This window comes from Lethenteron reissneri, chromosome 63 (genome assembly GCF_015708825.2).
Source record: "Lethenteron reissneri isolate LAM-NWPU_2019-01 chromosome 63, ASM1570882v1, whole genome shotgun sequence".
NCBI lineage: Eukaryota > Metazoa > Chordata > Hyperoartia > Petromyzontiformes > Petromyzontidae > Lethenteron > Lethenteron reissneri.
Window position 1 is genome coordinate 7,901,954 of NC_083841.1, and position 15,628 is coordinate 7,917,581.

Genomic DNA, 15,628 nt, shown 5'->3' on the forward strand with positions numbered 1-15,628 from the left:
TGCTTTGTGCTCATTTTATCGACCCCTGACCAAGATTTGAACTCGCACCCTTCTGATTGTGAGCCACTCGCTCCACCTCTGAGCCCCCTGGCCGGACTTGCTCGTTCGCCATGGAACAAGAAATCGATGTTGGTCGCACGTCGCCTCGAACCCTTGACTCCCCTGCAAACCGGAGATGTCAACCATCACGGGGCCTATATCCAAATGAATCTCTGCAGCAAAATACGGGGCAGCCTGCAACCACTCCATGTCACGGAGCCCATGGGGGACACATATCCTCCCCACAATGTTAATGCCTCGGGAACCCATCTGCCAGTAGGTAACTGCGAGTCGCTCTCAATCTGGGCACTTGCCACCCAGTTGTGCTGGAGGGATTGCGCACGGCGCCTGCTCACCGGTGGCGACACGAGAGGGGGCTGAGCGGAGGTCACGACCCAAACTCACAAACCGGCCTCCAGGGTCGAGCGTGAAGCGTCCTTCATGACCAGGGGCCGGAAACCAACCGTGCATTTTTTTCGAATTCAGTAAAAAAATATATGCAAAAGCCGCATTGCACTTTGGTTAATACGAGACGAAACAGTCCTTAAAGAGCAAGTGGTGTCCAAGCCGCAATGGAGGCTGCTGCGGCTGTTACACTGTCTGGATCCACGTACAAATTGTTCGCATCCCCGTTCTTCACTTTATCCGCGTTGTTTCGGATCCAGCCGCTGACATTAAACATTTGTCAACAACTGTGCTTCCATACCCGTGCCTATACTAACAAATAATATAATATTGTTTGACCAGAGAACGCCAAAAGTCGAACAGTACAAACAGAACTCTTATAGCTCGGGTGGAAACAACCAAGCTGTACGTGTTCTGATACTTGTGTAGTGGATTCAACTGAGTCGCAGACGTACTTCTTGGAAGCAACACATATTTATTAACACCAACACATAACACAAAGGGGTTACTGCCCCTTTACCAGATAACCTATGGTCGTGGACCACCAGACTAACTACGCTAGTTACTGGGAGTAGCTACAACGGACGGCTGGGGTCCTCGTCCACATGTTGGTGACTTTTTCATGGATGTAGAAAGTAGATTGTAGATCTTCAGATGACGGCAGCAACGCTGAACCCCGGTCCCTGTGGTGACCCGGTTTATATGCTCCCGGGTTGTGGCTGGCCCCGCCCTTGGCCACGACCACCTTTGAGAAACATCCTGGGGTTTCTCGACCCTTCCCGTAGGATCTAACCCTGACACGTGACCACCCCAAGCCCCCCACCTGGGGCCCTTGTGTAGATATTACTGGTCACGTGCCTTCCAGGGTCAACCAGAGTGCCATGGCCTAGGGCAGGGGTCGGCAACCAAAATAACAAGAAGAGCCATTTCTTTCCAATTCGATACAAAATTCAGTATTTCAAGAGCCGCAATGCATCTGAGTACATACTGTACATACGTACATATCGTCAAGAAGCAGCCCGTAAAGAGCCGCATGCGGCTCCGGAGCCGTAGGTTGCCGACCCCTGGCCTAGGGTAACCTCATCCCATGGCTGACACGCCCACACTCCCTCCTGTAGGAGTTAGCACTACACGCCACGCGTGGTGCCACGGCGCTATCCCAGCGCTCACCGAGCCCCCTCTAGGGCTGGTACTACACCCACATACGGGGTGCCCACGATGACGATGCATCGCACGCCGCGTCCCTCTAGGGCCGGCACCACACAGTGACATCTGCGATATCACTACACTCGCATTGTCTTTGTACTGTTCGCCTTTTGGCGTTCTCTGGTCTAACACTGGTGAGACAAGGCCACAAACAAGACCGTCTCTGGTTTAGGCCAATCAGTTTCAAAGATAATCCAGAGGATGATTCTTTGCATGTTTTGCCACAATAATAAGATAATGAATCGCTCCATCTCGGTCTAGACAGTTCCCTCTGTGGTACTCCGAGTCGCGTGTAAAATCGGGAGTTTATCAGAAGCGCGTTCTACCCGTGCCACTTAATTTAATCACCATTATTGTGACGTGGATCCGAGTTGTTTGTGTGAACGTTACTGAAGAAGAGCGAATTACAATGTCGCGCGTTTCCCAACGAAGTGTGCTTAGCATGAATTCGCTTGTGTTAGATAATTATAGAAACAGTCCGCACAATTGAAAGCGACATCATACGTAAAGATTTTTGAAAAAATACGCACTTAAATATGCAACATACACATGAGCGAGCGAGTGGGTGAAAACATCGTAGGAGATGATGATGATGCTGACCAAGCGACTGGATCCGAAACAACTCGGACAGAGTGAAGAGCGGCACACAGAACAACTACTACGCGGATCCAGGCGGTGTAACAAGAGCGCAGTCTCGGGAGAGGAAACTCCTCCATACCTGCACGCGGACAAACATTCAACTGCTCCGGCCATCCATTGGCCGTGGGGAGACACGGTGCCGAGATGTTAACTTCCTCGCCTGGTATGCAGGAGGTCATTGGTTCGATCCCGATCCTGACGCCTGCTGCTGTATATTTGGAGTTTGAATATTCTCCCCGTCGTGGTCGCGTGGATTTTTCTCCGTGTCCTCCAGATTTTTTCCCCTCCACATTTATAAACGTCACGTGTTTAGAGTATTTGGCTGCTTATACATTTCCACGTGATAAGCCACTTCGTTGAGCTATCATTTGTGATAGCCAAGTCGATTTAAAAAAAATAGCTATTCAGATCAGTGGGTCTTATGTGGTAAAAAAAATATATATATGGAGTGGAATTTTTCTCCGGGTATTTAAGTTTTGCCCCTTCACGTAAAAAAATGCATTAAGATTATTTTGCTGCTATACAGTGAGGGAAAAAAGTATTTGATCCCCTGCTGATTTTGTACGTTTGCCCACTGACGAAGAAATGATCAGTCTATAATTTTAATGGTAAGTTAATTTGAACAGTGTGAGACAGAATAACAACAACAAAATCCAGAAAAACGCATGTCAAAAATGTTATAAATTGATTGGCATTTTAATGAGGGAAATGAGTATTTGACCCCCTCTCAATCAGAAAGATTTCTGGCTCCCAGGTGTCTTTTATACAGGTAACGAGCTGAGATTAGGAGCACACTCTTAAAGGGAGTGCTCCTAATCTCAACTTGTTACCTGTATAAAAGACCCCTGTTCACAGAAGCAATCAATCAGATTCCAAACTCTCCACCATGGCCAAGACCAAAGAGCTCTCCAAGTATGTCAGGGACAAGACTGTAGACCTACACAAGGCTGGAATGGGCTACAAGACCATCGCCAAGCAGCTTGGTGAGAAGGTGACAAGAGTTGGTGCGATTATTCGCAAATGGAAGAAACACAAAAGAACTGTCAATCTCCCTTGGCCTGGGGTTCCATGCAATATCTCATCTCGTGGAGTTGCAATGATCATGAGAACGGTGAGGAATCAGCCCAGAACTACACAGGAGGATCTTGTCAATGATCTCAAGGCAGCTGGGACCATAGGCATCAATAAAACAGTTGGTAACACACTACGCCGTGAAGGACTGAAATCCTGCAGCGCCCGCAAGGTCCCCCTGCTCAATAAAGCACATATACATGCCCGTCTGAAGTTTGCCAACGAACATCTGAATGATTAAGAGGACAACTGGGTGAAAGTGTTGTGGTCAGATGAGACCAAAATGGAGCTCTTTGGCATCAACTCAACTCGCCGTGTTTGGAGGAGGAATGCTGCCTATGACCCCAAGAACACCATCCCCACCGTCAAACATGGAGGTGGAAACATTATGCTTTGGAGGTGTTTTTCTGCTAAGGGGACAGGACAACTTCACCGCATCAAAGGGACGATGGATGGGGCCATGTACCGTCAAATCTTGCGTGAGAACCTCCTTCCATCAGCCAGGGGATTTAAAATGGGTCATGGATGGGTATTTCAGCATGACAATGACCCAAAACACACGGCCAAGGCAACAAAGGAGTGGCTCAAGAAGAAACACATTAAGGTCCTGGAGTGGCCTAGCCAGTCTCCAGACCTTCATCCCATAGAAAATCTGCGGAGGGAGCTGAAGGTTCGAGTTGCCAAACGTCAGCCTTGAAACCTTAATGACTTGGAGAAGATCTGCAAAGAGGAGTGGGACAACATCCCTCCTGAGATGTGTGAAAACCTGGTGGCCAACTACAAGAAACGTCTGACCTCTGTGATTGCCAACAAGGGTTTTGCCACCAAGTTCTAAGTCATGTTTTGCAGAGGGGTCAAATACTTATTTCCCTCATTAAAATGCAAATCAATTTATACAATTTTTGACATGCGTTTTTCTGGATTTTTGTTGTTGTTATTCTGTCTCTCACTGTTCAAATAAACCTACCATTAAAATTATAGACTGATCATTTCTTTGTCAGTGGGTAAACGTACAAAATCAGCAGGGGATCAAATACTTTTTTCCCTCACTGTAAATATCCAAATGATAATCCACTTTGTTGAGCTATCATTTGTGGCCATGCCGCTTCTGAAAAATAAGTGAATACCCCAGTGGGCTTTGCCTGGCAGGATGCGGTTGGTTTTGTTTTGTGTTTGGGTGATTTCATAATATAGTTTTTTTTGGGTTAGATTGCGTAAATATATAAATTTGTCGTTAAAACCCGCCACCACCCGGCACAGCCAACTAGTGAGGATTGTCACGTAAACAGAACAGCGGTGTGTTGGAGAGCCAAGTCACAACATTTACAACCTGAGTACGACGTTTCGCCAGTGATTACAACTAGCTTCATCAGGCGACAGCCAGATTTGTGGGGAAGTCGAACTGTTTCGTTCCTTACATAGAAGCCTAGATGTGGTGACCACGATTCTGCGCTCTTGCGCAAAGTGGTGGGGGGGGGGATTACTGCGTCAATGTACATTATGCATGTGCATTATGCGAGACCTTTGATCTTGTCCTTCCTGTCTATTGTGTGTATTAAATAGCCGTACCAACGGTAATCCCTATTGAAGTATGGTGCCCTTCATAGGCATGCATTTAAATAATTTATCATTTGATGATTCGCTTCCACGCAGCACTAAGGCGGTAGCTATTTGAACGGTTAAGTTTTTTTCTTTCAATTTCGATAGATTATCTAATTAGTCTGGGCCAGTAGTAGCTAGTTTTGCGCTACTGTCATGTTTTGTTGTCTTTGTTGTAACGTTCTTACCCGCCCCTACTGGACATCTGTGAAAAAAAAACGTTCAAGCTCATCGGATTCCTGCAATATGAATTAATATTTTTATTCTGATTCTGCAATACAGTCTGTTCTCCTATAACACTGTGTGTGTTCAGAACGCGAATTGGCTATAACGCGATGAATGTAATAGGGAACATTTTTTTTATATATAACGCGGATGCGAGTTGGATATAACGCTAATTGAGTTGAACAAAACTACGTCGCGCGAGCAGGAATAAGTTGGGTATGCAGTTGCCTCGGCGTAGCATCACACAGGGCATTGGGATGCTGCTGGATGCTTCTAGATGCTACCCACGCGCAACCTCAGTCTTTATTCAGCCTGCGTACGCATCTTTATGCGGACTGTTCTTTACTCCTAGATTATATATATTACTTTAATAAAACGCGATTTTCCCATAACGCGGTGTTCTTTAGGAACGCAACTACTGGCAAGTCGTATGATAAGAAGACTGTATTTGGCTGCACTGCCCTCTGATGGCCACTTCGCATGTGCCCTGCGGACTCTCCCAAACGATCACCCATTTAGCGTTGGTATTCGCACATCTTAAATCCTAGCCAGTGCTGCTCAGCTGTTAACATTCGTCGAGATCCGGCACGCTCCAGGCGATTACGTCACACGCCTTAGTGACCTTAAACACGCAAAATAGTAAGACTGGGAGGAGATGACGATGATGATAGTGGTGATGATGATGGTGATGATCAAAGTGATGGTGATAATGATCAAGGTGATGGTGATGCTGATGACGGTGATGATGATCGCGGTGACGATCATCTTGGTAATGATGGCGATGATGATGGTGACAATGGTGGTGGTGATAATGATGGTGATGAGGATGATTATGGCGGTGATGATGATCATGGTCATGGTGATGACTGCTCGGATGGAGACAACTCGGATAAAGTGAAAAGCGGCAACGTGAACAACTATTATGAGGATCCAGGCGGTGTAACGCGAATCCGAGAGAGGGAGCTGAGTGGGGAATGCCTTGCAGTGCTGGAGCAGCGAATCGCCGGTACCAAGACCAACACCCCCCCCCACCCCCCATAAACTATTTACCCTACAATATTAGCACCTAGGATTATCAGGGTTGGCTACGTACAGTGCGAATAAAGTGCAACATTCATACATCTCATGTGGCGCTCACACAAGGGAACACCGGTGTACGGCAAGCATGGCGAGAGTGATGCTGGTGTTGGTTATGACAATGACGAAGATTTATTAGCACAGAGAAACATCTCCACGTAATGGAGATGCTCGCCACGGTAGCGAGATGGTAACTATCTCGCCTGGCTAACGGGAGGTCGTGGGTTCGATCCCGACCCTGACACCTGCTGTATATTTGGAGTTTGCATGTTCTCCCCGTGGTCGCGTGGGTTCTTATCAGGGTCCTCCGGTTTGTCCCTTTAGAATCAACGTGCGTTTAGAGTATTTGGTTGCTATAAATGGTTTTGCCTGCTATAAATGTTTTCCACGCGATAATCCACTTCGTTGAGCTATCATTTGTGATAGCCAGGTCGCTTCTCAAAAAGAGCTACACAGCTCAGTGTGGGCCTTACCTGGTAAAATTAAACGTTAAAAACTGTATAATTGCCTCCACAAGCGGCTGGCGTCGTTGCACCGTCTGGATCCTCGTACAAATCATTGCCCACTCCGTTTTTAACCTTAGCCGAGTTCTCTCGGATCCAGCCGCTGACCTAAAAGAGGACGTGGCGTGCGCGAGTGATGCGCGTACACACGCCTCTGTCTCGTCCGCTCCCCTCTGAGCACGAGTCCTCTTCTTAAACGATAATTTATTTCGAGTTGTTGTTGTCCGCTTCTTCTTTACTCGGAGCGGCATGGTAGTAGAGATGTTAACTTCCTCGCCTGGAACACAGGAGGTCGTGGGTTTGATCCCGACCTGTATATTTGGAGTTTGCACGTGTCTCTCCCCGTGGTCGCGTGGATTTTTATCGGGATCCTCCTTTTTTTTCCTTCACATTTAGAATCAACGTAACGCGTTTAGAGTTCTGCTGTAAAATATTTCCACTTGATAAGCCACTTCGTTGAGCTGGAAATGGCGCTAGATGAATCCGAAATAGAACAGAATAACATTTGTGATAGCCAAGTCTCTTCTGACAAAAAAAGATAGCTAAAAGCTCAAAGTGCGGCCTTACCTGGTGAAAAAAGAATATATAGTTTATTTATATTTAGATTTAAAGCTTTCGTGACTGCAGGGATTCATATTATTGGTTCTTTCGGTAAAATCATCATCAGGTGTGAAAACCACACCTGATGACGATTGCTTGTGTTGCAATCGAAACGTCGTGAGAATTGTATAGTTGTATTTTTATTATTTTATTATTTCCCTTCTACGTGACTTTACCGAAATAACCAAGAATGTATTGTATTTATAGTTTAATTGAGGTTACTCCGTATCGTGTACTGCCGTTCCTCGTGTCGTTCCTCTTCTTTTTTCTTTTTGCCTCATCAACAAATCTCTGTTAAGCTAAATCGCCGACACGCGACATAGTACCGATTATATGAGTGTAATTTGTACCGATATAAATGTGTTCCTTTCTCTTTACAAACTCTGTAAACGATGATCCAATTACACACACAAGTCTCGAAGCTCTCATTCAGAGTGTCGCCTCACCACCACGTATCATCCACACACGTGGATTGCCCAGGAGGTAGCTACACTTTGCCGTGTTAAACCTTGCCAGCATGTGGCGGTGGACGTATCCCAACAATTCCAGCGGTAACAACAAAGACAAAGATCGCCCCCCCGGTATTGCCGAAACAGACTGTTGGGGAACGTGCTGTTAGTGAGTACCTGTTGAGGCTGAGTCAACCTTGGGGAGGACCAGGACCAGTTGAGATAAACGTCACTGGTGTTGGCCGTAAGCGGGAATCGAACTCGAGTAACCAGGTTCCTAGTGCAGCGCACTATCCGCTGAACTACTGCTCCCAAACGTAACGATCATCATCATTCATTTACATCATATAAGTCATGTAGAAAGATCCAACGCAAATATCCCAGGGTTTGATCATCTACGAAGCTCCTGGTCCACCCTAAATCGCATCCACTGCAATAACCATAGCAGCAATAGATGCAGATACCTGATGCTCAAATGGAATATTCAAAACTCTTCAGAAGTACGTGACTGTGGTCATTCAAAACAGACATATAGCATATAACGACGCAATGCCCCAATCCACAAATACGGAGATATCAGAGTGATACACTGCGCTGCTGCTGACACGGTTATCTGACTTGACCACCTGAAATGTGAATTTATTGTTCTGCATCTACATCACGCATACTAAAGCAGAGGTCTTAGAGAGATGATCAAATATGACATCATGTAATGCGCATTTTAACAATTAAAATCACTGTATATGTAAATAAGTGTAAATAAAGGAGAATGATCTCGGAGAGACGAGTTATGGTTTATGTCTTTATTTAAATTGGCTTCATGATGTGGCAGAATTTGTAATTGCCAAACAACCACTCCTACTGATGATTTCGCTGTTGCTGATGATGGAACTGGTGCTACTGCTGCTGATGACGGCGCTGCTGATGATGGTGATGACGATAAAATCCGTTATCAGCACTCATTCTCTCTGACCTAATCATCACAACCAGCATCCGCAATGAGACATAAAATTACTCCCTTCAATGAGCTACGTAACATAATTTACATCTGCTCTCCATCTGCTGGACGAAGGTCTTCTCACGTGGGAATTAATTGACCATACTTCACCACAGTTTTTCAATGCTGGTTGGGCCGGGTAGGGCTGCACGCAGGACGTGTGACGGTCTCAGGCACTCGGCCATTTTCCCTTTCTCTCACAGGTTTGCTGCCTTGTGCGCATATTACACTGTCTGGATCAGCAGCCTTTTTTAAAATTTGCATGAATGCAAAATATATAGATTTATTTACGAATCAAAATTCACGGAAAATATAGACAAAAACTGTTCTATGAAGAAACATTGCAATATTTATTTTTGTATATCACACGACGATTATTCGAAAGTAAACATACATACTCAGTAACAGAGAAGGCAATGTAATCCAGAGCGCGACCGGGCAGCATAGCAAAGAAGTCACTTCTCAACTCTAAACCTGCCGTCTAAGTGTAATGAGAGTAGAGTCAACCTACGGTGCGAATGGACTAGTGGCCACGGGAGGTAATGACAGGGGAGTCAGCCTGCAGTGCGAATGGACTAGTGGCCACGGGAGGTAATGACAGAGGAGTCAGCCTGCAGTGCGAGTGGACTAGTGGCCACGGGAGGTAATGACAGGGGAGTCAGCCTGCAGAGCGAGTGGACTAGTGGCCACGGGAGGTAATGACAGGGGAGTCAGCTTCCAGTACGAGTGGACTGGTGGTTGTGGGAATGATCGAGAATAGGAGCGTGGCCAGGTGATAGAATAGGACGGTTGAGTCTGCTGGTAGAGTGAGAGTCTGCTGGTAGAATGAGCGTCTAGAACCAGCGATAAGTTTTGGGAATGGGGGTGTGGCCTCGGACCGTATATAAGGGAGATGTGTGGGAGACTCGGGGTTGTTGCAGTGGGGTCTCCGCCTGTTCGAATGTGAGCACGTGGCTCCTTAATAAAAGAAACCATCTCAAGACAAGTGCGTCCAAGTCGTCATTACATAAGCAATGCGAGACCGAAGAGCAGCGGGTCACCGGATTGTCCACTGATGAAGTATGCATTCATAGAAAACAATTAAATTGAAAGAATGGTTAAACCTCTGCTAGCTGGATGATTTCGCGCGTAGCCAGGCCAGGTTGGCTCGTGAAAACATGCCTTATAATAGAAATGAAATGTAAGAGTAGGAAACAACAGTAACAAAATATATAAACTAAACTCAACTATTTTATTTTTATTTTACTGGATAAGGCCACTTTGTGATGGCCAGGTGGCTCCTGAAAAAAATATCTGCATTGCTCAGTGGGCCTTACCTGGTAAATAAAAAAAAATCCCTAATAATAAGAGTTTTAGTGTCTCTGTCTGTAATGCCTGGGCACAGTAAAACTCGGATAGAGATAATCTAACAATGCGCAAAACGTAAGTGCTGAAATTCGAGAGTTGCCCTCGGTTGAATCGGCTACATTTATTAAAGCGTTGCCCAAAAAATGTGGCTATAACAAAAAATAAGTCGAGTTAAAAGCATCAACGTTGCCGTCTGCGCCCTGGCGAGCCGCCGCCTATCTCGCGACGTTCACGTCTCTTACTGTTACCGCCTGAAACGTTAGCGTGATTGTTATTGTCGCTACAGCAAACGGCACGTGCCTTATGAGTTGAATACGAACTTTAGTGACGTTATGTTATTGTTATGTAAATATAATCAAACTAAATAAAATCACGTAAATAGACAATCGTACGAATTGATTGCTTTTGAACACACGAATGCATTACATAAACCATGCATATGGATTTATTTATTTATTCGCCCGGAGCTTTAGGGGTTAAAGGCGTGCGTCCGGTAAGTAGGTCGTTGCACTATTGCAACCTTAATCTATGCACGTGGTCATATGAAAAACTGCTGATAGTTTTCAGACACACTCGCTGAAAAACAAGAAAAACAACAGGCATTTAAATGCGTTAAAGCATACAATTCTGATTAAAAACGAAATAACACATTAGCTTTGTATATATATGTGCACATGTGGGAATGATAAGTGAATGATAATCACAGAGCAGGCTGATCCAGACAGTGTAACATGCTCCCAATCCTCCAATGCAGTCAAATCAGTCAGAACCGTTACCAACAAAACCCTTGGTAATAAGAATCGAACTTCAGCTCTACGCACACTACACGCTCTCTCTCTATCCCCCCCCCCCCTTTCTCTCTAGAATTCTTTGACTGTCCTTCCCCGTGTCTCTCTACTGGTTTGCGTGTCCCTATCCATGTCTCTCCCTGTCTTTGTGCACATGTTTTCTCTCTCGATTTGTCAGTCTCTCTGTGTCTTTGTGTCTATATAATTTTTTTGTCTATTTCTCCCCATGTCCTTGTCTGGTTTATATGTGCATTTCAGTTTGTCTATCATTTGTCAACTCCAACTCTGCATACTTGTTTCTCTCTTTGCGTGCATCTCTGTGTATCTCCCTGTCCGGCTCTCGCTCCCTCTTTATGTGTCTGTCGCTCTGCTTATCTTTCCTCATCTGTCTGTCCCGTGTCGTCTGTGTCTCTCCCCCTCTGCATCTCTCCTTGTCAGTGTGTCGGTGTCCATCTCTTCTCTTTGCCTCCCCCCGTGCCTCCCCCTCTATCCATATCTCTCTCCATAGCTTTCTGTCTGTGACCCAATTAGAGTGTTTTCATGTATTAATATTTTCGTTTACTGTGTCACATGTAAACACCCATTGGGCAATATAGGCGTGAAATAAGTAAAACTCGTAAAAACAAAGTTTTTCACTATAAATCCTTTATATGCGTGGCGGCTAGAGTCCTCTCGTCCTCTGGCTTGAGATGGCTGCCACATATGGGTCAGATGATTGTCTGCCAGTATTAAGCAATTGGTAATTAAATATTTAATTAGTTTTCCCTAAACAGTGTAAAATTTAGGAAAAAATTTTTCACGAACATTAATTGTTTCGCACAACGAGTCTGTGTGCAAAATGTCAGCTCGATTGGATCACGGGAAGTGGGTTAAAAAACGACCGAAAGATTTGCACGGTCGTAAGCACGCAAGCACGCAAGCAAGCAAGTGAACTTAATATAAAGGATTTAAAAAGATAGATTTACCCTTCCCTCGGCGCTACGTCTCTTCAATCTTCGGTCTTTGGTCGGCAACGTGGATTAGCCAGTATTTTACTGACTGACCCGGTTATGTAGTTAAGCCTAGGTGTTGTTACTTTGTTGGGGTCTAGTTAGTTGTGTACGTGTATGTAGTTAGCCCTGTTGGGGCTGTGCAATAAACGTTTTGCTTCCAAGTCAAAGTGTGTGCCTCCGTGTTCAACACTACACATACATACTACTATACACTACACAATAAACTAAACTATACACTACAATACACATCCACACACGTGGATTGCCCAGGGAGTAGCAACATTTTGTATTGTTAAACCTTGTCAGCATGTGATGGTGTACGTATCCCAACAATTCCAGCGGTAACAACAAAGACAAAGATCCTCCCTCCCTGTGGTACAGCCTAAACAGACTGTTGGGGAAGTGCTGTTAGCGAGCACCTATGAAGGCCAGCACGGCACACGTGGGTGGCCAACACTATGCCCGACGGCCTTTGTCTCTCCATTGGCAATGTTTACACACCGCACCAGGTATTCATTTGAGGCTGAGTCGACCTAGGGGAGGCCTGCGATCGGCTCAGATAATCGTCACTGGTGTTGGCCGTGAGCGGGAATCGAACCTGGGTCGCCAGATTCGTCGTGTAGCGCGCTAACCACTACACTACTGCTCCCCACACAACAACACCCATCCACACACGCACACACAGAGGCCGTAGAAGTTGCACTGTCTGGATCCTCGTACAGATCGGTTCCAGTCACGTTTTTAACTTTGGCAACAGTTCAATTGGATCCAGTCGCTGACATAGAGGGGACGGAGGACGGAGCGAGTGTGTGAAAGGATGATGCGGCGAGCCAATCTATTTGTTCTTCACAATAATGGGAATGAATTCGCTATGGGCAGGAATTCCACACAATTCTCTAATTGTTCTCTACCCCCCCCCCCCACTCTGCCCCCCCCACCTCTCTCTACATTTAAGGTATCGACACAGATGTTTTGTCTTTCTGTGTGTCGTTGTGTGTCTCTCTCTGCTTTTGTGTCTGTCTTTGTGTATCGGTGACTGTGTTGTGTCCTCTCAAATCTAGCATTCTTTGCAAGAACGTAATCAACCAGGTGGGGTGTTGACTGTTGTGTTGGCCGACTATCCGGTTGTATTGCATTGTATTTCTGAGTTTGCTATGTTTGTTTTTCTCATTCATTAGTACCTGATGATGGTTGCTTGTGTTGCAATCGAAATGTCGTTTTCCATCATTATTTAATACATTTTCTTTGTACGTGACTTTACCGAAAAACCAAAGAGTAATAACAATACTAATCACATTCTTGGGTCTTTCGGTAAAGTCACATAGATAGATTCAAAGCAGATAACAAAAATAACAAAAAACTACGATGTTTCGATTCGCAAGACAAGCGTTCGTCATCAGGAAGAAAAAAGAGGGGGGACAGCTGCTGAGAAAGACTGTATTAAAGGTTTAAAATGGGTGTAGCCCAAGGGTCATAAACGAAGTGGGTGGGATAACGTCGTAGTTTTTTGTTATTTTCTTTGAACCTATCTACGGGGCTTTACCGAAAAACCAAAGAATATGTATTCCTGCAGTCACGAAAGCTTCAGTCAATAATAATCACAGTTATTGTCATTTACATTATTTTGAAAAAGTGGCGCATTTTGTCTCCTAGATTCAAATGTGCAGCCAGGAGAATAAACATAACCAGCTGTTTACATGGCCAGGACTAGGCGGGTGAAGGCGAGTTTAAATAGGCGAGGTAAATACGTAGGCTTCCGCGACAAATATCCATAATATATGTTTTTAGGTTAGAGCACGTAAATATATGTTGTGGATTTGCTCTCCAACACACGGTTGTGCAGTACTAGTAACGAATTGGCATGTTCTGTTTACTTTAGAAACCTTACTAATTGGCTGTGTCAGGTGGTGGTAGTTTAGCGACACATTTATATTTACACGATCTATTCCCAAAAACCTCTATTATTAAAGAGGTGAGTTTTTAAGACATACGGACTTCGGAGCATTCATTCCTAAGTCTGTCTTAAACTAAAAACTATATAAACTTAACTATTTTTATTGTACCAGGTGGGGGTCGCTGAGCTATCTAGCTCCTTTTCAGAAGAGACCTGCCTATCACGAATGATAGCTCAACGAAGTGGCTTATCACGTGAAATGTATAGCAGCCAAATACCATGAACACGCGATGATTGATTCTAAATGTGAATGGAAAAAACCGGAGTACCTGGAGAAAAATCCCCTTGACCACTGGGGAGAGAGATAGATGCAAACTCAAAATATACAGCTGGCGCCAGGGTCAGGATCGAACCGACGACCTCCTGTTAGACAGCCAGTTTAGATTTATTTTCATAATCATATCCATATTCCCAGTCTGTTACCCCCAGCTTCACACACTTCTATCACCATTACCACAGGTTGTTTTTCATCTTGCGCATTTCTAATTTACCCCTTAATCTTAGCTTTCTTATCTACTTCCGCCCCCTGCATCACAAAGCTTCAGTTTGAACTCCATGCGTTGCCACCCAGCGTCCGTTGCTTTCACAACGTTGCCTCCCAGTCCACAGCCCGCCCACACACTCACCATGCCCCCCCCTCCCTCCATCCCCCGCGACTATATAATAATCCTTGCAGTCACGAAAGCTTCAAATCTAGGAATACTAGATATTGATTGTAATTTATATAAATACATTAACCCCCTCCTCTCCTCAGGTCTTCGCACCTGATTAGCTCACAAGTGACGACATCACATGTATGCCCTCTATTTAAGACCAAAACAGGAGGAGGATTTCTCCACAACTCTGGCTGTCGCTTGATGAGCCTGGTTGTTGTAATGACGGGATGAACGTCACTGTATTCGAAATGTAATTGTTGTGGGTTTACTCTCCAACACACCAGTTAGTGCTGAACTAGTAACGAATTGGCACGTTTTGTTTACGTGACAAACCCCTTCGTAATTGGCTGTGTCAGGTGGTGGCGGGTTTAACGAAACATATATTACGTGATCTAACCCCAAAAAACTGTATTATGTTGCTTCTGCTTGTGATTATCATCATGACTATGATGATGGCGAATGAGGAAGACGATCGGCGAGTGGATCCGAGACAAGTCAGATAAAGTGAAATCGGGCAGCGGAGGCAGCTATTATGAGGATCCAGGCGGTGTAACGCGGCAGCAGGACGACCACAGCCCCTCTCATGTTCCACACGCCCACCACGCTCGCCCACTGCGCCGCGTCCTCATCTACACTGTAACGACAACAAAATACAAAGCCCCAGCCCTCCCCGTATTAGTCTTATAACAGACTGTCAGGGCAAGTGCTATGAGTAGCGAGTAGCACCTATATCGTAATGAGATTTATATAGTGCCTTTACTAAGGCGCAGAAATTATACAATTGTGCATAGCATGACAATAATTTCTAATAAAGAATTGGGTTATTGTACATTGTGTAGTTTTGATGCAGCTAAGCAAACTATGGATTGATTAAGGAAGGAGACCTAATCATCATCATAACCATCATCTGCTGAGACGTAAAATGACTCCTTTCAATGAGTAACGTAACATAATTTACATCCGCTCTCCATCTGCTGGACGAAGGTCTTCTCCCGTGGAAGGCCGGCACAGCACAGAAGGGGGTGAGTGGCCAACACCACGCCCGGCCGCCTTTGTCTTCCTAGGAGCGATGTTTATACAC